We start from the raw sequence: 25,457 nt of genomic DNA, 5'->3' as shown, positions 1-25,457 counted from the left end.
GTTTCTGAGTCTCACGTTTACATAGAAGTTCTAGGAAAACAGAGAAAAGAGCAAGAATGTAGGGTAGCCCAACATCGTGGCCATGTCTTGTACTATAACTCAGCAGTGTTTAAAGCCCCAGGAGCGTCTAGACCACTCTTTTGAAAAGTTGTTTTTTAGCATAATACTTTCTGACTATTAAGAAATTTATTTTGGTGTCAACTGGGTGACTAGTTACCCACCAAAGTTGATTTTAATACAGATTTTCATCTGATGTGGCCAGAAGGAAAATATTGAGGCCAACGGTCATTCCTCCCCTCCCGACTGCCAAATTCATCCTAGTGCAAGATAAATCCCCGAGAAATAGGATTTAAGGGTCTGCCGTCCTTGATCCCACTCGCTCCTCACCTCCATTTCCTTCTTAACGTTTGGTGATCATCCACAGTGACCCTAGCAAACTCATACTTTCTCAGCAAATAAAGACACTCCTTACCAGGCGCGGGCTTCGGCGGTTGGGGCTGCTCTATCAGTAGTCTGAGTCCCTGGAAAACAACCTAAGCTGGCTGCAGGATTTCATAAGGACTGTTCGACATCGGTGAGTGTGGGCCTCACAGTGGATGGTGTATCCATAATTCATAACGCCACTGAAACCGGAGAGAGGACACCCTGAAACCAGAGTCCTTAATGGGGAAGAGAGTCTTGGAACAGGCTTAAAACAAGCACAGCTGAAGTCACGGTTACAGCTGGGTTTTGTCTTTCCAAGGGATAGATAAGACTGAATCCGTGACTAAGAAGCCAAACCCCTCTCCTACAATGCAAAGGAGAACAATGCATGGCTACTACTGACTAATTTATTTCAGTGGATGGACTAATCCAGGATAACTAATATTGTTTTATTCTAGGCATCGGGTGAGACTGGACATGTGAAAGCACTTATACACAGTTACAGCCCAGGGCTGTCAAGAACTGTTTTGAATTAGAAAGAGCTGGAAATACCAACTTGGAAGAGCTCCACCTAACAGCCCAGCAGTATAAACAGTCCTGAGTGAGCCTGGCTTGTAGCTCAGGTTGGCCCAGGGCCTGAGCCCCTCCCTGGGGACGGTCCAGGAGGGGTGAGGTCCAAGGGCATTGGACTCTGGGCATTGGACTCGTTGCTTCCCTGGTCGTTATAGCTCTCTCAGGAAGAGCCCATTGGCTGTCAGTAAATATTTATCGCCCCTTCTTCCTTACTCCCTCCCTTTCTAACAAAACAAAACACATAAATAAAATCCCCATACACAAAAATAAGTAAAACAAAGCTTTCCTCTTTCTGGCATAAGTTACGAAGCATTCGATATACACAGCCTACTTACTGGTGACTTTAAATTCATGTTCCCAGAATCTCTGAATGGCCATGTGGGTAAATAATGCTGATGAGGAGACTGTAATAGGGACTCCCCGTTCCCCACAGCTTTGCTGCCTGCTGTCACTACTCTGTGTCACCCTGGCCCTTCCCTGCAGAAGCGTTAGGAGGCCTGTGTGGCGGGCGAGTGGAATGCAGCTCCGAGAAGTGTGGGGCCGTGATGGGACTCAGTCGGACGCTCCTGAGGGATCACCAGGACAGTGAGTGTCAGGTATAAGCAGCTTTGTATCTCCCTCAACCCGTATCACTGGCATCCTTCACCATGTGCGACAGATTTCCCAACAGTTACTGAGGAATTGTGCCGAATTCCTCTAGATCATTGCAGTCTTTAAACTTTGGTCCCCCTGCTTTGCGTGTTGGTGACTGGATGGCCAGTGGGTTAGTGCGAGGTGTTCACAAGGTCCAGGCCGTGGGTTTGACCACCAACATGCATCATGTAGTCCTTAAAATGTATGCTAAAATGTATACTACTAAAGATGTAGTTTCTGGACACAGGTCACCAGCTGGGTGCCTTGGTCGCAGCGGGAGAGAGAGCAGTATCTCCTGGGCACTAGGAACCTAGCACAGGCTCTGTGCTGAGCATATAAAGCTCTTCTGCTCCTTTCAGCATCCCTCTGTTAGCCCCATTTTAGAAGTGAGGAAACTGAGACCTGGAGGGGTACGTCGCTTGCCCAGGGTCCCGCAGCTTGCAGGTGGCAGAGCCCGGGTTCACGGCCAGATACTGGGCGCACGCTCCCCCTGCACGGCACCCCAGACCATGAATCCGTGTGCTTCGCTTCATCCCCCAGCCACCCCCAAGCCTGCTCCTGGCTGAGCAGTTCCTAAGCTCCTGGCTGTCTGCCCTCCCATCCAGCGCCTCTTTCCTCCACCGCCCACCCCTCTCCCTCCTCTTCCTCTTCTGGTTCTCTCCTCCTTGAGACAGCCTTGCTGGGCCCCAGGCCTCTCTTGGCCCAGACCTCAATTCTGTTTAGAGTCTTCCCTTGACCCCTGGTTCCCAAACCTGGCTGATCATCAAAATTGCTGGAGGAACTCCCAAAACAAGGCAAACTCCTAAGCTTACAACTTGTAGTTGTCCAGGAAGCGCTGATGTCCACTCGGTGCGAGAACATACACCACAGCGCATGGTGGTCATGGCGCTGACAGTGATGGGGCAAAAAAATTAAAACTTGGCCAAACACAATTTTGCTCACTTGTTTTCCTAAAGATAGAAGTTAACCGGTAGCATGGTCTCTTGGCTATGGAGAATAGTTGTGTTTCTGCTTCCACGTATTCCAAAGGGTCAGCTTTAGTGCCCTGATGCCCAAAAACCATTCTACTCCGTGAGCCGAAGAGTCGAAAGAAAGATTTCTTGGACTCTCAAGGTCTGGTGGTAGTGCTCTTTTATTCAGAGAATAGCATGGGGACTGGACCCATGGGCAGTGAGAGCTGCAGGCATGGGGACAGGACCCATGGGCAGTGAGAGCTGCAGGCATGAGGACAGGACCCGTGGGCAGTGAGAGCTGCAGTGTGGGGACAGGACCCATGGGCAGTGAGAGCTGCAATGTGTTGAGGGTTAGGGCTAAATTTATAAGGCATGGGTACATGACTTATTTTTACTAGACAGAGGAAAGATGTAAAAAGTCGTTAAAATGGTATCAGTGCAGGTGGGGTCTGGTTATCGTGTGGTCGTATAACTTTAGGTATGAATCGGGTCATATAGATGGACATGTAGGCCGGGACGCCTTGGGCTTCTCTCCCTGGGGCAGCCTTAATCCACATCATACTGGCTTATATTTGGGTGTTTGAAATGAGCGTGTTCTGGCCCGTGACCTTCCAGGACGTGTCAGCACTGGGAAGGAGAACTGAGACTGGCAACAGTACTTAGTGTGTGGCTACTGCTCATGGCTCAGGATGGTTAGAATCATAAACACTTGTTTAGCTAGCCCTCCAGAGGCCTCTGTAGAATTAGGTAGTTAAACAATTTTAATGATTTTAAAAATCAGAGTCAGCGAAGGCAATGTTTCCCCTTTGAAACGTGTCTAACTTTGAATGGAGGAGTTCAGAAACGCATCCTATCTTACTTAGTATAACTCACCTGCCCTCGAGCCAGACCTGCTGCGGCTTCTGAGAAAGTTCATTCTGCTGATTCCTGGGGGGGCGTTTTCGGAGACAAATGGTTCCTCTGAGGTTCTGTTGTCTTCATTACTCCAAGCTTGGATGTTGTGGTAAATTTTCTCACTTTGATCAGTCTGGGCCATGAACTGCAGACGGTGAGGACTAGAAACTGTTTATTCCTAAGTCAAGAGTGTGGTTGGCACTTTAGGAGTCTCAGAAGACGATTAACTCGGGTGGTGGTGGTGGCATATGTGTCACACCAAACCTTCCAGGTAGACCGTGACAGTTACCAATGCAGGTGAGACAACTTGAATGTGTAGGGAAGCTGAGCGGCTCTGCCAAGGGCCAGTCTCCCCTAAACTCCTGACGGAAAAATCATCTTCTTCTCTGTAGTTAGAAATGTCACACATACACATACACATACACACACCCACACACATACACGCACACTCGTCAGCAATCTTCAACCATGGAAAAAACGTAGAAAGCATCTGTTCTGCTTTCCCTCGAGACAGAATAAGGGAGCGAGGGCTTGCGTTGCCACGGGAGGCATTAAAATTAGACTTCATGAAGAACCGCCTTGTGGGAGGGGCTGGGGAGCAGCGAGGGGACGTGAGAAAGGGGGTTTGTAGGCTCCAGTTGATTAAAAACGAGGAAAAGAATGTCCCTCTTGTAGACACTCAAAATATTTTTGAGTCTAACTTGTATTGGAAGAAAGATGGCTTGGATTTGAAGGGGATGAGAATATGCTTCCCGGAGATGTGCCCCTTTGGCGTAACAACTGTCTTGAGCTGGAGGCAAAGGATAATCAACAGATGCTGAAAGAAACCTTCTCAGATCCTCCCTTCTCCGACTAAAAGCAGAAACTCTTGAGAACTGAGGCCTGCTCTAAGTCCCCTCTCCTGGGGGTGCTGTAAGGCCGTGAGGAAGGTGGGCAGTTGGCACTGAGATGGGCCTGCAAACAAGCCTCCTAAAATAACCATTATCTTCCGTTAGTGCCCCCGCATATTTCCTTGTCACTTCCCACAAGTGGCCACCTCCAGCTCAAACCTCTTTTTCCTTTGTCTTGTCACTTCTCCACAATGTATCATTCTTTGTTAAAAAGTATATAAGCGCCCAGGCCTATCTGTTTTTCCGGCCCTTCACTTTTCTATGAAGTTTGCTGGATGCATAGGTAGCAGTCAACCTTTTGTCAGTCTAATTTGCAGGGCCCTGGGCACAGAACCTAAGAGGGTAGAGGAAAATGTTTTCCCCCTCTCCTGTGGATTTGTGTGAAAAGAAAAACCACCGTAAGAACACAGTTCCTTTAGTCTCGAGGACCCTCTGGGGTGGTGAGGATGCCTGTGTTTAAGTCTCACCTCTGCTGCTGACTTGGATGAGGTCTTTAAACACTCCCCATCTTGAGTTACACCCTTATAAGCTGGGAAGAGTAATGATAACACCTCCTAGAGTAGCTATAATGCATGTAAGGTACTTGGAACGGTACGAGGCACGTTTCTCTTAGTGTTTTAGATGTATTTACGTATATTTGAACATATTCTCCATAGTTGTGGGCATGGATTAGATGTGACTACTCTCCTGAATGATCTGCATGCACTTCCGTCTAAACACAGGGAGAGTGGATTGACACACTTCTGAAGATTCTGAAGCCGGGTACCTGAAGGTCACTGCAAATATTCAATAACATTACCTTTCGACCTTGCAATGCTGTTCCCAAAACAGACATAGATGAAAAGAAGTTAATCTTGCCAATTTGCTGTTTTCCTGTTTACCCTGAGGGGTGATTCCCGGGTCAGAGGATTAAGGAGCTTGCTCTACAGAAGAAGACAATGCCCTCAAGGACCACCAGACGACAGCCCCCAGCTGCTGCTGACGCCCAAAGTCAGATTGCTCAAGGGTGTATCCGGAGTGAAAGAAACACAGATTTCTCCCATGTTTCTCTGAAACCCCTCCTGCCAGGCCCCTCAGCTCTCTAACCCCCCCCCCCACCTTCTTCTCTTGTTAAGGTGGATTTGGGGGAACCCGTCCCCTCACCTTCTTGTTTTGGCCAATTTGAATAAACATTTCTCCATCTCCAAGCACGGGTGGCTCAGTGATTGGTTTACTGCACATCGAGACGCAAACTTGAGGTTAAGAGGTTCAATATCAATTCCTTTGAGCCCGATGACTCTCTAGTCCTGTGAAGACTCCTTACTGATTACTCAGTTTTATGCAAAAGCAGAGCCAGGGTGTCTCCTAGATTGTCCAGAAGGGGCTGAGACAGGAGACACTTGGTACATAACTTAACTGCACACAGCTACCTAATCACGGAAGATCACCTGACATTTTGGATGAGCAATACGCTGATAAACAAGGCGGGCTGATCACTGTCCTGGTTATTAGTTAGAAAATCTACCGTCTTGATGGTGATGAGTTCTGATGTGGGAAAGAACTCACCTTGAGGTCAAACCTGCAAATATGGAGTTACCGCTTGTTGTTGCCTCTGTGTTTTCCTGGGGTGGCATCAGAGGAGACTCAAGACAACCCTGGATAGGTGTCACACAAAGATGAGCCCCGGAGACTTAGTATCTAAGGGTGTGGCGTAGGGCAGAACATGTCAGTGTCACAGGGCTCACTGCTGAGCTGCCTTTTCCTGCCAGCCCTCCAGACAGGTCAGAATGGCAAAACTAAACATGTGTTTGACCTTGCCAGGTGTTAGTAGGAAAAGCGTGCAACTAAAAGCCCCACCTCTGATGGTCTTTTGACATGAAGTTTCAGGTAATTGGCAACAGTGGTAAGATTTTCCGCCCATGAAACAACTCTGATCCTGACTAAACATGTGACTTAGAAGGTGGTCCTTGCAAAAGCAAGCTTCTCCGGAGCTGAAGACAAAGAGAACCCACTAGTGTTGTCCAACACACGTCACCATCACTGTCAGCTAGAAAGCTACCCCAGCGGCCAGCTCCGGTCTCCCACCTCCAGGCAGGTCTGCTTTCAGACGAGGCCAAATATACAAAGTCCAGCTCTGTTTCTTGGCCACCTTCCCCTATAGCCAATGAAAGTGGGTGCTCCGTCCAGACTCCCCAAGGCGAGGACTGCAGTTGCTACTTACGTGTATTTTGTAATTTCTGAGATTTACTCTAGTGGAGAAATACTGCCCAGGGAAATGCAGGGAAAATAGTCTCTGTGATTCCAGCCCAGGGAAATGCGTTTCGTAAGAACTAGGTTTTCACAATATTTGTAGCTTTGCGACATCATCTGATTTCTTACCTCCACCCACACGACACAGCCGAACGGGCCTTCTCTCTTCCTTCTGCCAACCTGCCCACTCCCGGGATTTTTCTGTTTAATTCTGGGAAACTTGTCTAAGAAGAGGACGAGCCTTGAAGCAAATAATATGCTGAAATGTCCTGGGCAGGAGGGGTCTGAGGAGTGGGCCTGAGGGACGCGTGGATCTACGGCCTGAGGGACAGAGGGAAAAACAGAGGCGGGCTCTTCTCCCCTCCTGAAACCACCGTGATCCAAGAACATGAACTCGGTAACTAGATACGCTTTTAGAAGACAGCCCTTCTATTTTAGAAATGGATTTTCTAGCTGCTTAAAAATCAGCATAGCTGCACACCGAGTAAATCAGTGAAAAACACTTTTTGTGCCAATTTGTGCCCCCGATCCGCAGCTCCTTCAGCAATCATCAAGGGTAGGGAAGTAACCAACTTTCCGTGTGTCGCGAAACCAGGGTACCTTTTAGGTTCTCCTGTCCGGTTTGGGCTGTGGCTTTGCAGGAAGGCTGTCATCTTCCTGCTTCCTTTGATGATACCTGGAGGGCAAGCGCATCCGAAAGAGTAGTTGCTCATCTGCCAACCTTCTCACCCCCAACCTCTGCTCCCAAACACACTCTGATCTGTGACAGCGGCGCACGAGGGCACTGGGCTGTGTACAAGGTGTGTGTGTAGGGGGGGATAGTGTGTTATCCTCCTAGGACTGCTGGAACCAGTTTCCACAAACCGGTAGTTTAAAACAGCAGAAATTCACCCTCTCACAGATCTGGACACTAGAAGTCTGAGACCAAGGTGTGGCAGGGCCGCTTCCCTCTGAAGTCTCTGGGAAGGATCCTTCCTCGGCTCTTTGTTGGTGCTGGCTGTCCTTGACACCGCTTGACGTGTAGATGCACCACTCCAATCTCGGCCTCCATCTTCACTTGCCATTCTGCCCTGTCTCTGTGTCCGAATTTCCTTCCTCTTACAAGGACACCAGTCATTGGATTAGGACCCACCCTAACTTGGTACGACCTCATTTTAACCTGATGACATCTGCAAAAACTCTATTTCCAAATAAAATCACATTCACAGATTCCAGGGGGTAGGACCTGAACATGTGTTTTTAGGGGGGCACGGTTCACCCTACGCCGGGGGGGTATTTCTTGGAAACCAGCACTCACCCCTAGTTCCATCCATATTTTCTCCCGTGTCGCAGGGCTGGAAGTCTGAAAACTGGATCCTTCAGAATCCTGAGTATGAGAGTTCTGCTTTATTTTCTGCCAGTAAGAGGCACCTGTGCCGTGAACTTGTTGCTGCTCCCGTGGCAGCAGCCCGCAAGCGTACAGGCTCTGCTAGGGGGCGGCTGTGAGGTCTGGCAGTAACTTCTGGGTGTCCGCCTACAAACCGCCTCTTCTGGTGTTGTAGGAAGCCGAGGTCAGCAGGGGCAGTGTTCTGACAGTCCTGTAATTGCGGACTGAGGGAAGCTAACGACACCTTTCCCTGACCTTTGCTTCCTCAGCCTTCCCGACGATTTTGTAAACCTCCGGTTCCCTGAATTAAATCCCTTCCTTGAAATACCGTGAGTGTTTCCCGTGTTTCTGACCAAATTCTGATTTATAGAGTGTGCATGTGTGTGCGTGTGTGTGTGTGTGTGATGCCCTCCTGGAGAGATGTCTCAGAGTCTCTCCAGGCAGGTGGAGTTTTCAGCCAGTCTGTCTGAGACTCCCCCTCAGGTTTCCAGGGAGTGCGGCGCCCTGCGCCTCACCGACAGCTGAGAACCACTTGTGTGATGATTTCGCACTGTCATCCTAGGCTCCGAGAGCCACAGGACAAGATTTCTCTGGAGAATGTCAGTCTTCAGGGGCCAGCACACTTCCTGAGGTTCCATTGCCGCAAAATAAATACTCTCTAACCCCCTTGCTCTTAGATTACCATGGAAACTGCTCAGAAAAGCACGTCTTAGTTTTTTTGCTCAGAAACCTTCTCTGGCTCCTCGCTGACTGGTGAACTAATGCAAACACCTGGCCTGACGTTCATGCTCTCTATTCCAGTCCACCAGGATGTGGACTCCGCGCAGAGCACTTTCTCTGCCCCACCCTCACTCCTGCAGCTGTGCCTGGCACACGACAAGTTTTTGTTGATTGTTGTTTAGCGAATGAATGTACGTAGGTTTCTAACTGTTTTTCTCACTGCTCACCTCCATCCCTACAGATGCAGCCGTGCATCTTGACCATCTGTCTTTTATTTTTGCTTGTCTCTTTGTGAGGGCTTCCCTCTCCCACCTCTTCTTTGTTGAAATCCCGGCATCTTTTAAGGCTTGTCTCAAAAACTAACCCCTTCACGACGCCTTTCCTGGCCTGTACCCTCGATTGGATGGGATCGCTCCTTTCTTTGACCTCTCATGCACTTATTTTATTGAGATATAATCGACGTATAACATCATGCTAGCTTTGAATGTACTCTCATGCACTTAAAAAATTAATCACTTCACTTTTTAGAACAGTTGTAAGTTTACAGAAAAGTTAAGCCGATGGTACAGAGAGGCCCCATACACACTCCCCCCCCCCAGACAGTTTCCCCAATTATTATTTTTTATTGTGGTAAAATAAACATAACATAAAGCTTGCCATTTTAATCACTTTTAAGTGTACGGTTCAGTGGCATCAAGTACATTCACATTGTTGTGTAACCATCACCACCTTGCACCTCCAGAGCCGTTTCATCTTTCCAGACAAACTCTGTCCCCATTGGCACTAATTCCCCAACCCCCTCCGCCAGCCCCTGGTGACCTCCGCTCTACTTTCTGTCTCTATGAATGTGCCTATGCTAGGTAACTCATCTAAGTGGAATCAAACAACATTTGTTCTTTTGTGCCTGGCTTATTTCACTGAGCATAATGTCCTGAAAGATGATCCATGATGTGGCATGTGTCAGAATGTCATTCCTGTTTAGGGCTGGATAATATTCCATTATACGTGGGTATCACATCTTGTTTCTCCATCCATACAGTGATGGACGTGTGGGTTGCTTCCACCTATTGGCTGTTGTGAATGACGCTGCAATGATTATTGGTGTATGGATGTCTGTTCAAGTCGCTGTTTTCAATTCTTTTAGGCATATACCCAGAATTAGGATTGCTGGATCATATGGTAATTCTAGGTTTAATTTGTTGAGGAACACCCACACTGTTTTCGTAGTGGCTGCCCCATTTTACATTCCCATCGGCAGGGCACAGTGCTCCAATTTCTCTACGTCCTCGCCAACACTTGTTATTTCCTATTTCCCCTGTTATTAACATCTTGCATTACTGTGGTACATCCATTAGAATTAATGAAGCAATGTTGACACATTGCTAATAACTAAAGTCCACTCTTTGTGATGTACAGTTCCATGGGTTTTGGCAAATGCATAATGTCATGTGTCCACCATTACAGTATCATACAGAATAATTTCACAGCCCTGAAAATTCCCTGTTCTCCACCCATTCATCCCCCTCCCTCTGCACGCCTAGCAACCATTAGTAAAAAGTAGTTTTTCAATTACTCCATAGTTTTGCCTTGTCCAGAATGTCATACAGTTGGAATTATACAGTATGAAGCCTTTTCAGATTGGCTTCTTGCACTTAGCAATATGCATTCAAGGTTCTTCCATGTTTTTCTGGTGACTGGATAGCTCATTTCTTTTTCTCGCGGAATAATATCCCATTTTGTGGATATATCACGCTTTGTTTGTCCATTCATCCATTGAAGGACATGTTGGTTGCTTCTAGGTGTTTGGCAATGTCTCATGCACTTTTTAACCTATTATCATACTGACAGCATTTTACCTGCTATTATAGTTTTTTTATGTGCAAGATTTACCAGGCTGTACCTTCTCCATCGTATTAGATGATACATTTCCTACTGGCAGAGCCTGAGGTCTTTCTCGCGTGATTAGGCAGAGCAGCGACACAGGTGCCCTGCCCGTGATAGGGAGGCAGCAAATGCTGTTTGAAGTGGATGGATTTTTAGACTTCTTACCCGGCCAGAGGACCTGGAGGCCTTAGGGAAGCTTTTCCAGGCTCATGAGAGTTGCAGGCCTGGTCAAGACAGCTTGTCACAGCACCGGTGAGACTTGTCACCATCTGTTCCTCGAGGGCAGTTCTCTCAACCCTGCTAAGGCTGAGCTGAGACCCTCATCCTGGACATGGTCAAGTTTGGCTTTGGGCTGTCTCCTTCCCTGACGTTCGTGGGGTGGCCTGGTATTGTGAGGGGGCAAGAAGTCAGACAGATTGGTTCTCTGGAGCTGCGGGCTCAAGCAAGGAGCTCGTGCCTGCCTGTGGGGGCCCAGAGCAAGAGTGCAATAGAAATTCCTTCTTGTGCCATTCCCAGTCCCACTGGGCACCACGAGGGAATTGGCACACATAGTGGAGGGCATCCCAGCCGAACATCCAACCTCCAGCCACTGCCCCCGCCACAAGGAGCCCCCTTGGCCACCACTCAGGGCTATGGGTCTGCACACAAGCCTCCGGGGAGCCTGCTCTGAGGAGGCCAGATCCAGGGAAGAGGCCCCCAGAGCTCTGGAAGCAGGCCCCCGGCCGCTGGCGAGGGAACCCCGCACACCTGGGCGTGGGCTAGAAGGGGAGGCATGAGGTCCTGGGGGCACACTCCCTTACCCCGGGAACTCCTCCTCCCGTGAGGAGAGGCGGAGAGCTGGAACAGGGCTGCAGGAGCGCGCCGTCTGGGGCAGGGGTGGACTGGCCAGGTCTAAGGTGAACACCCACAGAGATGCTCGGGCCAGAAACTCAGCACAATGCTTAGTGGATCAGAAATCAACAGACCGCCTCTTTAGATCTGGAAAGAACCTGGAGCTTTATGGTAATTTTTTTTTTTTTTTTTAATCATTGAGATGGTTTTCCTCACAGACTCCAGCCTGCAGCACGAGGGGGCCACAGGGGCGTGGTGAGGGGCAGGGATGTGCAGAAGTGGGCTCCAACCAGCTCGACCGAGCCAATCGTTAACTTTTCGGGAGTCTTGTGAGCCAGTTGTTAAATACGGTTATATCAGAAATTAAATTACATAAACTTACCATTAAAGCATATTAAAACAAAGATAATAAATATACAAAACATCACTTCCTAATTATTTCACTGTTTTTACTGTTATCTATGCTCTGGAGTGATTTCATCTGCTGTATCCATATGGTGGAAATACTATGTAACGATGTGCGATCGCACATGGTAGCTTGACATTGACCGTGGTAGGAATACTTACACCGCAGAAATTGACAAACACCACCAATCAGGGTCCTTTACTCCCTTGGCCCCAGGCAGGGTCAGGCAGAGGCCTGCACACGGTCCTCAACCTCTGTTCTAGGCTCTTCCGAGCCACGCACTTGGCTCCCAGGTCTGCCTCGGGGCCTGGTTTCTGCCCGAACCCCATCCCTTGTGGTCCCTCAGGCCGGGGGTGGGAGGACCCTGCACAGCCCAGCACCTGGCGAGGTCAGGCTCGCTTGTTTTTGCGCGGACCCTGGGGTAAACCTTTTCCTGCATCTCCGCTTGTGGAGGAGAATCTGAAACTACAGGATGAGCTGATATAAAATGTGCTTCCTTTCAGCTGTTTACCCACGTGATCAGGACGTCCTTGGCCAAAGAAGAGGAAGAGGAGGAGAAGGAGGGTGGGGTGGGGGCAAGAGAACTCGCAGCAGCCGAGGCCGACGGAAGAAAGCTGCAGTCACCCGCAGCCCTGTGTTGGAGACTGAACCTCTACACGCTGGGCTCGGGCCTGGATGTGGCCATAGCAGTTTGGGTTCTTGCCCTGTGCTTTCTCTCTCTGCATCCTTTCTGCCGTTTTGGCCCCAGGGAAGGTGGAGCGGAAGGCACAGCAGGAAGGAGCAGAATATGGCACAAGAGAGTTCTCTGCAGACTTGAGGAAGGGGAAGCCTGGCCCGTCTGCTGCCCTTAGGGGAGTGGGAAAGGAACAGGGGAGAGGAGGCAGGGACTAGACACAGGAAGGACCCATGGAATGGGGGCTCCTAGACCGGTGGGAGGTCTGGTCTGCAGCAGGAGGCATCAGGGAGGGCTCTTGGGGCTGGGAAGGGCCACGGTCCGCGGGCTCTGCCTGTTTGGGGCTGAAAGGGACTGGGACCTGGTCTTCTAATTCCCAGCTGGTGCTGTGTACCACAGTTCTCCGGTTTCTTTTCTTTCTTCCTTTTTTTAAGCTGTGGAGTCGTAGCATTTAAACGGATCAAAGCGAGGCTGCTCGTTTATAACGGATGTGGGAGCCAGACCCCCAGCCTCTCTCGCAGCTTCAGAGTCCTTCCCCAAACTCCCACTTCTCAGAACACAGCTCCGGAAGCACAGTGATGAGATGCCTGCCTCTGCATCCTGTACCTTGAACTTGTTACTATAAATAAAGCAGGAACGTTACCATGGCAACCTGCCTGTCTGTTTAAATTGCCCCCTATAGACCAGATTAGCCAGGATCCATAGTGCTTCCTGAATGCAGAATTGCTTTTCTTTTATAACAAAAATTTGAACAAATCATAGAAGAAACCACTGGGAAAGAAGTCTGAGTCACGGAGTAATAAAATTCTTATCTGCAGCTCCTGCTAAATGCCGCTGGGAGGATGTTTCTCAGGGCTCCTGGGCTGCAAGCCTGGGCTCCTGGCCGCTGTGTGATTTGCTGCCCACTGCTGTGGCCTCATGGCCAGCTCTTCCTGCTGCTCCGCATGTGTCGTTCGAGAGAACACGTCTGTCTGTCACATCCTGCTTCCCCAGGTGCAGCTGTCATGTGACCAGATACTGTCTTCGGAGATGGACAGATTTTAAATGACTTTCCCCAAGCGGGCTTGCGGAAGCAGACCTCCGAGCAGATGCAGGCGCAGGCCCACCCCAGCGAGGAGCTCATTTAGAGGCATAGGTTGGCCCTGAAGCCAGTGCTGGTCTGCCATTGTTCCCCAGGACACACGGGCAGGGAATTCCCTCCCCCAGCAAACCTGGAGGAGAAGCTCCAGGAGCATGGAAATGCCGAGTTTGGCCGCATTTTTGAGCAGGAAGAATTGAATATGGCTTCCTCCCGGGATCTGAGAGTCTGGACAGAGCCCCGAGTCCCAAATTATCTTCCAGCAGACTGAGTGCCCAAAATTCTGTGTCTCTTACTGGAAATGCAGATACTCCTGGGAAGGGCAGCAATTCGAACGGATGCCCCAACTCCCATTAAGGTGTCAGGCTGGCAGCTTGCTAGGGGAACGGGGAGGTGGCTGACACATCCCGCCATGTCCCAGGTGTTTGCCAGGTCCTCAGTGAGGCTTCCTTGCAGCTTGGTGATGTCTCATTACCCGAGGCTCCTGTCCTCCTCTCCTGTCCTTCTTGTTACACCCCAGGCCCTAACGCCTCTGCCTGTGTACGGGTGACCCAGGGTTTTGGGTTTGGACTAAGATGGGCTTGAGTTCCCATCCCAGCTCTGTCCGCATCTGTGAACTGTGGGACCTCGGATAAGCTTTTGGGCCTTTTTGATTCTATTTCCCTTCAGTCAACACTTGTTTTTCTCTTTTATTTTTTCCTGGCTTTATTGAAGTATAATCGACAGATAAAATTATATGATGTGATGATTTGAGGCATGTATACATTGTGAAAGCATTCTCACCATCAAGTTGACGCGGCAATCCTCTCACATATTTACTTTTTCTTTTTGGTGAGAACATTTAAGTCCTACTCTCTTAGCAAATTTCAGTTATACAATACAGGGTTAGCATTACGGTCACCACGTTCTACATTAGATCCTCAGACCTTATTTATCTTATAGCTGAAAGTTTGGACCCTTTTACCAGCCTCTCCCTATTTACCCCACCACTCGACCCTGACCACACCATCCGACTCTCTGTCTATACGAGTTTAGATTCTACATGTAAGCGATACCATGTGGTATGTGTCTTTCTCTGTCTGACTTTTCACTTCGCATAATGCCCTTCAGGTTCATCCATGTTGCAACAAGTGGCAGGATTTCCTACTTTTTTAAGGCTGAATAATATTCCATTGTGTATATATATATATATACACACTACATTTTCTCTATCCATTCATCTGTCAACAGACACAAGCTGTTTCCATACCTTGACTACTGTGAATAACGCTGCAATGAACCTGGGAGTACAGATAGCCCTTCGAGGTAGTGAGTCCCTTTCTTTTGGATACAGACTCAGAAGTGGGATTGCTGGGTCATGTGGTAGTTCTACTTTTAATTTCTCGAGGAACCTCTGTACTGTTTTCTATAGAGGCCGCACCAGTTTGTACATCCCCACTGACAGTGCACAGGGCTGCCTTTCCTCCACATCCTCACCAGCATTTGCCATCTCTTATCTTTTTGATAATAGACATCCTAACAGATGTGAGATGATATCTCATTGTGGTTTTGATTTGCATTTCCCTGATGATGAATGACGTTGAGCACCTTTTCATGTGCCTAGTGGCCACTTGTATGTCTTCTTTGGAAAAATTTTTATTCACGTCCTTTGCCCATTTTAAAATTTATTTTATTCTATGTTTTTGGTGAGGAAGATTGGCCCTGAGCTAACGCCTGTGCTAATCCTCTTCTACTTTGTGTATGGGATGCCACCACAGCATGGCTTGATGACTGGTGCACAGGTCTGCACCCAGAATCGGAACCTGTAAACCCGGGGCTGTGGAAGCCGAGCATGAGAACTGAACCACAATGCCACTGGGCTGGCCCCAGGTTATTTGTTTTTTTGTTATTGAGCTGCATGAATTCTTTGTTTATTTTGGAAATTAAGCCCTTATCGGATATGTGGTGTGCAAATATTTTCTCCCATTCAACAGTTTGCATTTTCCTTTCGTTGCTGGCTTCCTTTGCTGTGCAGAAGAAGCTTTTTACTTTGACATAGTCCCACTTGTTTATTTTTGCTTTTGTTGCTTTTGCTTTTGGTGTCAAATCCAAAAAGTTATTGCCAAGACTGATGTCAAGGCACTTACTGCCTATGTTTTCTTCTAGGAGTTTTGTGATTTCAGGTCTCATGGTAAATCTTTAGTCCATTTTGAGTTAATTTTTGTGTATGATGGAAGATATTTCTGGGCTCTCCATTCATGCCACAGTGTTTTGATCACTGCGGCTTTGTAATAGAGTTTGAAATCAGAGAACATGATGCTTCCAGCTTTATTTTTCTTTCTCATGATTGCTTTGGTTATTCAGTCTTTATGGTTCCATATAAATTTTAGCATTTTTTTTCTATTTCTGTGAAAAATGTCATTGGAATTTTGATAGAGATTGCCTTGAATCTGTGTGTGGCTTTGGGTGGTATGGACATTTTAACAATATTAATTCTTCCAGTCCAGGGGCATGGAATATCTTTCCGTTTATTTGTGTCTTCTTAGTTTCTTTCATCACTGTTTCATAGTTTTTAGTGAACAGATCTTTCACCTCCTTGGTTAAATTTATTCCTAAGTATTTTATTCTTTTTGAAGCTGTTGTAAATGAGATTGTTTTCTTTGTTTCTCTCTTTGACAGTTTGTTGTTAGTGTACAGAAATGCAACTGATTTTTGTATATTGATTTCATATCCTGCAACTTTGCTGAATTCATTTATTAGTTCCAACAGTTTTTTTGGTGGAATCTGTAAAGTTTTGTATATATAAGATCACGGCACCTGCCAACAGAGACAATTTTACTTCTTCCTTTCTGATTTGGATGCCTTTTGTTTACTTATTTTCTTGCCTAATTGCTCTGGCTGGGACCTCCGGGACTATGTGGAATGGAAGTGGTGAGAGTGAGAATTCTTGTCTTATTCCTGATCTTCGAGGAAAAACTTTCAGCTTTTCACCATTGAGTGTGACGTTAGCTATGGGCTTGTCACATGTGACTGTTATGACTTTGTTAAATTAGCAATTGTTCAGTGGAGCACGGGGTGCTGGATGGTGAACCGTGATTCCACAAGAGAACACAGATGAATTGAAACAGAGTTCATGTCCCACAGGCCCTGGAGGAAGGAGCTGCGTGCCTCAGGGGGCCATACCAGAGGTCAAGACTGAGCACAGGCGGAGAGATGGACAGGACCAGGGGCACACGCCTGTGTTGGGGTCCATGGGCGGAGCACTTTGGGGTTCCTGGACTAGGGCCAGATTGGTCTATTCATACCCAAAGAGCGGATTCGGGTGAGCCCCATGGGCATCTTACCCAGGGCTGCACAAGGTGCTGGGAGGCAGGGCGGCTGTGGGCCACGAGGGCTGTTTGGGAAATGACATCAGGAGCTTATGTTTTCTTGTGCCAACTCTACGTTTTTTATTTGATTCTCATTTCATGACTGATCGAGGTGATGTGTTGTGTTATTTTGCTTGAAAAGCCACTCCTCTAAATTTTGGTAAAAGATAAAAGAATAACCAGGATTTGGTGACTTTGAAAGTAGTGTTGAAGAAAGAATTATTCTGACACTTGTTGACACAATAAGGACAGCTTTATTCAGGACTGTTGCAACAGAGGAGAGAGAGCAGAGCGGCTCAACTCCAAATACAGCAAAGACAGCTGGGGATTTATAGCCAAAGGGCAGAGGGAGGGGTCAGAGGACAGAAAATTACTTGGAAGAGACACCAAGAATAAACTGACTTTATGGGACTCTCGCTCAGACTGGGCTATGCAGGCCCAGCAAGGGCACGGGCCAAGGTGGAGGTCTAGTAGGAGACGGGCAAAGGGGAGCCTGAGTAAAGTTTGGTGGAGGAGAGAGGCAGGGTCAGAGGGCGACGTCAGAGGGCAGGGTCAGAGAGGCGGGTCAGTTTGCATTACAGAAAATGCTAGACTTCTGTGCCCTTTCCAGTTGTTCTTACCTTTCTTTCTTCTTCCTCAGGGTCCTGCCTCTCTGATCTCTGACGCATTCATTGATGTTGAGATGTCCAGAGGTTAAATAAATTAGCTAAGCAAACAAACAAGCTATTACTCCTCCAAGGGGTATAAGGAATAGTCACATTTAGTAAGATATATTGTAAACATTTGTTTTTCTCTCATCATTGCATGCCTGCAAATTGCAAATATCCTTTGTGCCTTCCTGGAACCCTTAGGCAGAAGCCAGGCTTCCTCTCTGTGGTCTCACAGTGCTCAGCTCCTGGAGAGAGTGGCACTCACCCTGTGATGTCATGCCTGGTGGTTTCAGTGCTCATTTCCTCTGCTTGGCTGTGAACACCAGGGAGGGGTCTTCTCTTCCATCTGTCCATCTGTCAGTGTGTAATCTTAGAGCTGAGGTCGCTTTGGCCCATGGCCAGCCGCACTGCAAATGATCTGCTAAAAACCAAAATTCAGCTGAGTTCATTTTAAAGATCTTATTGGCTTTATTCAATGATTCATGAGTCGGGCAGTCGAGCAGCATCCTTTCTAGCAGGTAGAAATGAGCTCTGAGGAGCTGTGCAAAATGGAAGGCTTTTATAGGCAGAAGAGGGGTGGAACGAAGAAGTTACCAGCAAGGACAGGATTGTGTGTGGCGAGGTCACCTTCCTTTGGGGGACGGCAGGGTCTGTCAGGCCTCACGAGTGCTGACCAGGTTAGCTCCAGATGGACTGGTTTTGGATTCCACCCCCGGGAGAGGCAGAAACTGTCTACGTTAAGCATTAAGTCTTGGTGTGGTGATGTGGGCTGAGCACAAGTGACTCCATTTTGGGCCTGTTGTCTCTTTTTTAAGAGATCGGTATTGCATCCACTCACAGAAAATGTCAATTTTCCACCCGAAGGACTGGATACGTGTGCCTGTGTCGGGTTCACGGCTGCCTCGTCAGCTAACTTGAGGCACCAGGGGGACACAAAGGAAAGGCAACTGCTGATTCTGGGACACTTCATTCACCTTAAATAACTCAAAATGAGGGCTAGCTTAGATTGTCAAAGTGCTGACTGAAGACCCAAAGTGTGTGCTTTTTTAGGGTAGTTTTAGCCTTAATGGGGTTCAGGGCAGACCACCCCAAGATATGCCACTCTGCTATGTGGATTATTATGAGCTGAAGACAATCAAGGCTTGGAAGACTCAGGAAGAGGCTTCCCCTAAATTGCCTAAGAGAATTTAAGATAGAAGGGCCTATCCCAGGAGCGAGCTGTCACCATAGATAATGCCCGTGTGTGGGCAGGAAGGCATCTAGCAAAAGATCTCTCTTGGGTCCCATTGTCTATAGATGGCCCGGCAAACATCTGTTTGCCACACATGAACTCTTTCCATCTTCCTGTAAATTGTCTTCTCCCCCTTTGAAGTCTTGGACCTCTATCTCCCTCTCCTTACTCCAGAAAGACACATATACCTCAGTCTGCCCGGCTGTCTGGAATTCTTCACGCGTATGTGAATTCCCCCTGCACACGTGTTAAACTTTGTTTGATTTTTCTTCTGCTCACCTGCCTTATGTCATTTCAATTATTTGACCAGCCATAAGAACAAGAAGAGAAAAAAGGGAGGGGGTGGGGAATTCTCCCTTTTACCCCACAACCTTTTCTTTTTCTTTTTCTTTTTTGCTGGCCGTAGTTCTCTATTATTCAGAGAATAGCATGGAGTAGCATGGGGACAGAGCCCATGGGCAGGAAGAGCTGCAGGCATGGGGACAGGGCCCATGGGTAGTAAGAGCTGCGCCCCATAACCTTTTCTAAGGGAGAGGTCGGCTTCATTTCAAGTTAAATTGAGCTAGAAAGAGACTCCAGGATTTTCCTCTCAGTGATCTGGGTCCCCCTTTGGCAAGGTTAACCCCAGGGATTCTTTTTGCAAACAGTGTTTCACTGGGGTGTGGCAGAGGGGTTCTCAGTCAGGAGTCAAGGTACTGTGCGTGTATTCCACCTCTGCCACCTGCGGGTTCAGACCTGCGGGGTGTTCACGCCCCAGGCTTCAGGTCCCACAGCTGTAATGTGAAGGGAATTGAGCCGATAAGCCACGTTCCAGATGTACCATCGGGAGCCAGTTTAAGGTCCCTCTGAGAGTTTGGGTTGCTGCTTCCCAGACAGCACCTTGATTTCTAGGTTCTCAATTTTTCATGTTTTTTTTACTTTTCAGTCTGTCAAGATTTTGAAACATGGTAAGTACAGACATTTTTCCTCAATGTGTCATGAGGAGAATTGGATATAAGTTGTATGTTATTTCGGGAACATGGTTTGCATTACAGCGACAGATAGATGATAAAGCCATCAAGAGAGGGGAGGAATAGCAAGAGGGAAGCGGCCTCCACAGAGAGAGGAAAGGAGCCACGGAGGAGACCTCCTTGCTTGGTTTGAAATTCTTGCTCGGTTTTTAACACGATGATGGATGAAAAGTGGATGAGAACAGGAAAGAAGCTCTTACTGCTGATAATGCTGGGGCCAGTAGAAAAAGAAAGGCCATTACTCTTGAGCAAAAGGCAGCCGTATGCACATCTGGATTTGCTAGATGCTGTTTAATAACCTCCCTCTGTTAGTAAAATTCCACGGGAAGGTGTCTTTGATGAGTCTGAAATTCTCTAGTCTAGAACCTCTTATTTCCAATGAAGCAACTATTTTTTTAAAAAAATAGATGACAGAAATATATTGCTCATGGGTCTGGAGGCTGGGAAGTCCAAGATCCAGGCACAGAAGGGTTGCCTTCCGCTGAGGGCCTTCTCGCTGTCCTCACACGGCAGAAGGGGCTCCGAAGCTACTATTTTTAGAGCATATTTTTTGATTATGTGTGATTTTTAAAGAATTATAATTACTGCAAGTATTACATCATAGCAGAATAGACTTCATTTCTCAAAGCCAGCTACATAATTTGGGGACCCCAGCACAAAATAAAAATACCGGGTCCTTTGTTCAAAAAGCAGGAAGAAGGTGTTGTTAGAGGTATACACGGAAACGCAAAGCCCTTCCCTTTCTTCCACGGTCTCTCTTGTCGGAGTGTTTTCTTCTTAAAATTGGCTATTTAATGTCTTTCTAAGTGAATAGAAATTACAATTTTAAATCCTTAGCATGAATTTTACAGTGCAGCATTATATAGTGAAATCTTCATTTTAAATGCGAATATGAGAGCATTTGACTCGGTGCAGAGTCCCTGACATCACATACTTGTATCTGTAGTCAGACGTGCGGCTGTGTTGCATTCCTGCCAGAACGGTGGAAACGCCACACAGAACCAACTCCTCGGTTTCATTCCACGTCTTGTACGTGCACGTTCCACCCACTGTCTCTACTCCAGCTTACTGGTGGGTAGGAAGGTCTGGAAGGAGCAGGGACCATGGAGCGAGTGGCTTCTCTTTTTTTCCTCTTATGTCATCATTTTTGGAGCAAGCAGTCAGTGAATACAAGGATGTGCTGGGGTTCCTTGGTGGTTTGTGTTCCTTAGAACGCCGTTGCTTCCTTTCTGCGTTTGAAGCAAGTTCTGGTTTGAAAGGAAAGTGTGGCCTCCCCAGGCTGTCAGCGCCTCTGTTACTCCGTCACAGATCTAACAATAATAATGTTTACCAAATATGTGGGCACCATGGCACAGCCAAGTTGACACATAAAATTAGCCACCACAGCACCCAAGGGCATAAGGTAATAAGGCGAGGAGAAGAGTCTGTGTCTACGCAGCCACGACAACTCTTTGGATCCAGGTAAAATCGCATGGTGTGGTGGTACTGGGTCCAGGTGTGGCAGGAATGTACATGTGTCGTGTGTCGTGTGCTTGTGCATGTGAGCGAGACAGAGATAAGAGAGAGAAGGAGGGGGAACGTGCCTGCAGAGGACGCATCTCTTTTCTCTCGTGGACGGGGTGCTGTTGGTCCACGTCGCTTCCTCACTGTCCTCGCCCTGTGGCCGGGTGGTCCCTTAGATACCATGTGGGGAGTCTGGAAAGCACAATGGTGAAGACTTAAGCCTGTGGACTCTGGAGCCCTGGGCTCTGGACTCGAATCCCAGATTCGTTACTTCCTAATTCTGTGACTGCAGGCAGTTCACTTAACGTCCCTGCCTCCGTGTCCTCACCTGTCAGATGGGACAAGAACAGAATATGCCCCCAAAATCCGTGGTGAGGCTTGAATGAGTTAATTTATGTAAAGAGCTTAGGACGGTGCTTAGCACTTCGTAATGGCTGGGTGTTACATTGTTTTTCACAGGGCAGGGACTCAAACGCCAAGAGTCTCTTTCTGAAGAATTATTTGTACATATCTGGACGGTTGGAAGCAGGAGAGAAGAAGAAATGAATACCGCCACAGCTTGTGTTTCCGTGGAATAACAGTGATCCACAGACGGCATTGGAGAAAGAACCACCATCGAATCAGGGCACATGCTTTTCCAAATGCTGGGACAGCTTCCTCCCTCAAGTCTCATGGGTAAAATTGCTTTAGAAGTTTGGGCCCTGGGTTCAGGGGGCTGGGCGGCAGCAGGCCTCTGGGGTCAGGAGGGCTCTGTGGCTCTTGAAGGGTACATTGGAGCTGAGGGGTTTCCTCCTCGGGGTTGGAAGTGGCTGGCAGGACCCCCTTGGTCTCCCCACGTCTTCTCTTGCTCACAGCTCTCCTTCCGGCCTGGGGCTGGTGTCTCAGAAGTGGGTAACTTTCTCCCTTTCCAAGCTGACTCTTGTATAAGAAGGGGCATCCTTCAGATTGGGTTGCATTTTGTGTGGCATCCCCAAGTAGGCTGGAGTTGGTGCTGAGATGGGGTTCGGGCTTGGAGGCATAAAGCAGGAGGCTGACGTGTGTGTATACGCATGTGTGTGTGTATACATGTGTGTGTGTGTGTGTCTGAACACACACACATGCATGTGGCATGTGGGAGTGGTTGGGAGGACAAATGGATGGAGAGGTATTTATCTGCATGGAAAACATCCAGGGAAGCGAGCCCCCTCCTGCCCCCCGGTCCTTACACATCTCTCTTCCTCTGTGTGAAGTTCGAGAGAAATCATCCACTGAAAGTTCAGGAGACATTGGCTCAGATCAGGACTGTCATTCCCAATCTCTGTGACCTTTGAAATGGAGCACACGTCTCCGCTGGTGCTTAGGCTGTGTGGAGAATGAGCTCAGTTGTTCTAACTGTTTTACCAGATGGAAGAACTCTGGGCCTCTCTTAGGGCCTAAAGTCTGCTGACGATTTTGGATGTTTTCCCCATGGTAGGTTATCTGTGGCCGCCCTGGCTCTATCCCGCAGCTGGGCCGGCAGCAGGAGTTTGCTAGGACGGGATCAGAGCAGGAGGTACAGGTCCGTGTAGGCATGGGGTGGCCCTCCAGAGCTGGAGAAGGATGACCTTTGAATGACTTGAATTTTGTCTTTTTTCCTTTTCCTGTTTAGGAGGAATAGAAATCAATTGTACAATCTCACTACATAGATTTGGGAGGATCTAGGAGAAAGGAGAGCTGGAGAGGCCAGGACGATTGTCAGTTGTTACTTTGGAACTTGAAAAGGAGGCAAGAGAGAAGGAGGAGAGAGAGAGAGAGAGAGGGAGAGAGAGAGGGCCCCAGCCCGCTTCCTCACACTCCTTTCCGGGGTGAGGTGAGGTGGGTAGCCCAGAGCTGCAGAGGGTAGGCATCCTGCCTCGCAGCTGAGCGGCCCGGGCAGGCTCCTGGTGCGGCTTCTCTGAGGGTGCTGCCTCTTGGGCTCTGTGGGAGGGAGAGTTGAGAATGGAGCTCACCCCTGACTCCTCTGTCACCTGGCCTCCCAGGTGGCACCTGGCAGCCAGCTTGGTCATTCGCATTTTCTCAGTCAGAGGGCTGCTCAGGAGACCTTCTCTGCAGATGTTTAAGTGGCTGGATCCCAAAGCATCCCCAGGGCACTCCTGCCCCCTCTCCTGGATGGTCACTGCAGCCAACTTCACATTTCTTAATTAGGAACAGGGCAGTGTTGGCACTTTGATGTCTATGGGTGTTAATGTAATAACAATATCAGGGCCAGTTCTTTCCCTCCCTCCCCGCCTCCATTCTTTTTCCCTTCTTTCAAGCTTTTGAAATATGTCAATTCCTGGAAGCAAGATAGGGCCCAGTGGCCTGGGCCAGGCTTTGCCATCCTGCCTCCAGATGCGAGGAAGCATCCTGGAAGGACAAGCTGTCCATGTTAAGGTAACGCAGTGGTCAAGGATGTCTGTGCATTAGTTTTCTGCGGCAGCTGTAACAAAATAGCACAAACATAGTCGCTTTAAACCACACCCATTTGTCGTCTCAGTTCGGGGGGTCACAAGTCTGGGTACAGGATGGCTTGGCAGTTCCCCTGCTTAGATCCTCGCGGGTGTTGGCAGGGCTGTGGTCCTTTCTGGAAGCTCTGGGAGTGAATCTGTCCCTGTGCTCCTTCAGATTCTTGGCTGACTTCAGTTCCCTGTGGCTGTTGGACTGAGATTTTCGTGGTGGCTGCCGGCCAGGGGCTGGTCCTCTGCTCCTCAAAGCTGCCTGTTTTCCATCTCATGCTTTCCTTGTGGCCCCCTCTCCTGCTTCGAATGCCTCTGACTTTTCCTTTTTGCAGCATCTCTACGACTTCCAGCCAGAGAAAGTTCTCTGCTTTTGAGGGCTCACGTGATTGGATTGGGCTAACCTGCATAATCCAGGATAATCTCCGGATTTTAAGGTCACTGATCAATAACTTTCCTTCCACCTTCAAAGTGCCTTTCGTGATTAATATGACACACTCACAGGTTCCAGGCATTAGGGTGTGAACACCCTGGGGCATTATTTGGCTCACCTCACTCTAAATAATTCATTGGTGGTCTTGGATGCGAACCGTGAGAAACTATCACAACCTTCTTCAGGGGGGTCTGCCCTGCTGGAGGCCGGGCAGGGCTGAACAGAGACGGTGAGGAACCTGAAGCCAGAGGCAGGGGTGCAAAACACAGTACTGCCATCCTCCAGAGGGAAGCAAGGTGGTCTTCCGAATCTCAGAACTTCTGAACTGGACAGGCTCCGGGAGATCAGAACCCACCTCCTCCTTCAAGATGGGGCCGTGGGGGCCCAGAGAGGTGACATGACTTGGCCAAGGTCGCAGCCACACCAGAGCTCAAGAGTTCCGACAGCAGCTGTCACCAAGTCTGCCAGGGGCTTTTCAGCATGTGGACGTGTCTCTTAGATCTTTGGCCTTTTTGTACTTAACCTGCAGAAAGGGAGGTGGCTCAACCAGACGGCACAGCCTTGAAGAAATAAGTGACTATGGCTTTCTTGGCTCTAGAAAATTCAAATCAACACTGTTGTGGCTTGGGGTGTATAGGAACACGACCGTGGTCTCTCTGCAGCCTGAGGGTAGTTGGTCCTGACGGTCAGCAAGACACACTCCATCTTACTCTTACAGTTCTTACCATTTCTACTCGGGCCTCCCGTGTGTCCTGGTGGCCAGACTGCATTGTCCCTCCCTGGCCATGACCCTCAGGCTGATGAGAAGTCACGCCCACCATGTGAACTGTTCTGACACCCCTGGGGGAGGAAAGCTGGAGAGGAGTTCCTCCTCCGCTCACTCCTCTCCCGGGAAGACGGCATCCCAGAGGCGGGGGACCCTGTTTCAGATCTGCAGGTGGCCGGTGGGTCCCCAGGGGATGGGCGTGCTGCTAGGCGGCTTCATTCTCTCGTCTCCTCTGTCACCCCTGGGCTCCTCTTTATCTGAGTCTAGAGACATCGAGCTCCCGGGATTTACATAAGGCCAAGCAGGGTGCTCTCCGGCTAAGAATATATCCACCCCGCCCTGGGCGATGCGCCTGGGAGGTGAGGAAGCTGACTCACGGCATCTCCGATTCTGGGGAAAGACAAAGATATGAAAAAACTGCTGGATTAATGAGAGAGGAAAAATTGGTATTTTTAGCACATGAAGGCGGAGTTAGCTGCTGTAAAGGATGGAAGCTTTCATGTGAAAAGAG

General features: G+C 48.6%; 2 long non-coding RNA genes across 2 annotated transcripts in view; one reads left to right on the top strand and one right to left on the bottom strand.

The window, feature by feature from the left end:
• The window catches only part of LOC139075200 (uncharacterized), a 47,731-nt gene that overhangs the window by 14,496 nt on the left and 7,778 nt on the right, over positions 1-25,457 (top strand). The window contains exon 2 of the long non-coding RNA XR_011525362.1: positions 21,754-21,969. This is a non-coding gene — a long non-coding RNA (uncharacterized lncRNA). The remainder of the gene's footprint in view (positions 1-21,753; positions 21,970-25,457) is intronic.
• On the bottom strand, positions 7,007-8,055 carry LOC139075201 (uncharacterized). The gene is made up of 2 exons (XR_011525363.1): positions 7,893-8,055; positions 7,007-7,271 (listed from the first exon to the last, which is right to left on the bottom strand). It is a non-coding gene; the product is annotated as an uncharacterized lncRNA (long non-coding RNA).

The sequence above is a fragment of the Equus przewalskii genome, chromosome 13 (genome assembly GCF_037783145.1).
Source record: "Equus przewalskii isolate Varuska chromosome 13, EquPr2, whole genome shotgun sequence".
In the NCBI taxonomy this organism is placed as follows: domain Eukaryota; kingdom Metazoa; phylum Chordata; class Mammalia; order Perissodactyla; family Equidae; genus Equus; species Equus przewalskii.
Note: the sequence above shows the minus strand (reverse complement) of the source record. Positions and strands in the feature narration are given on the sequence as shown.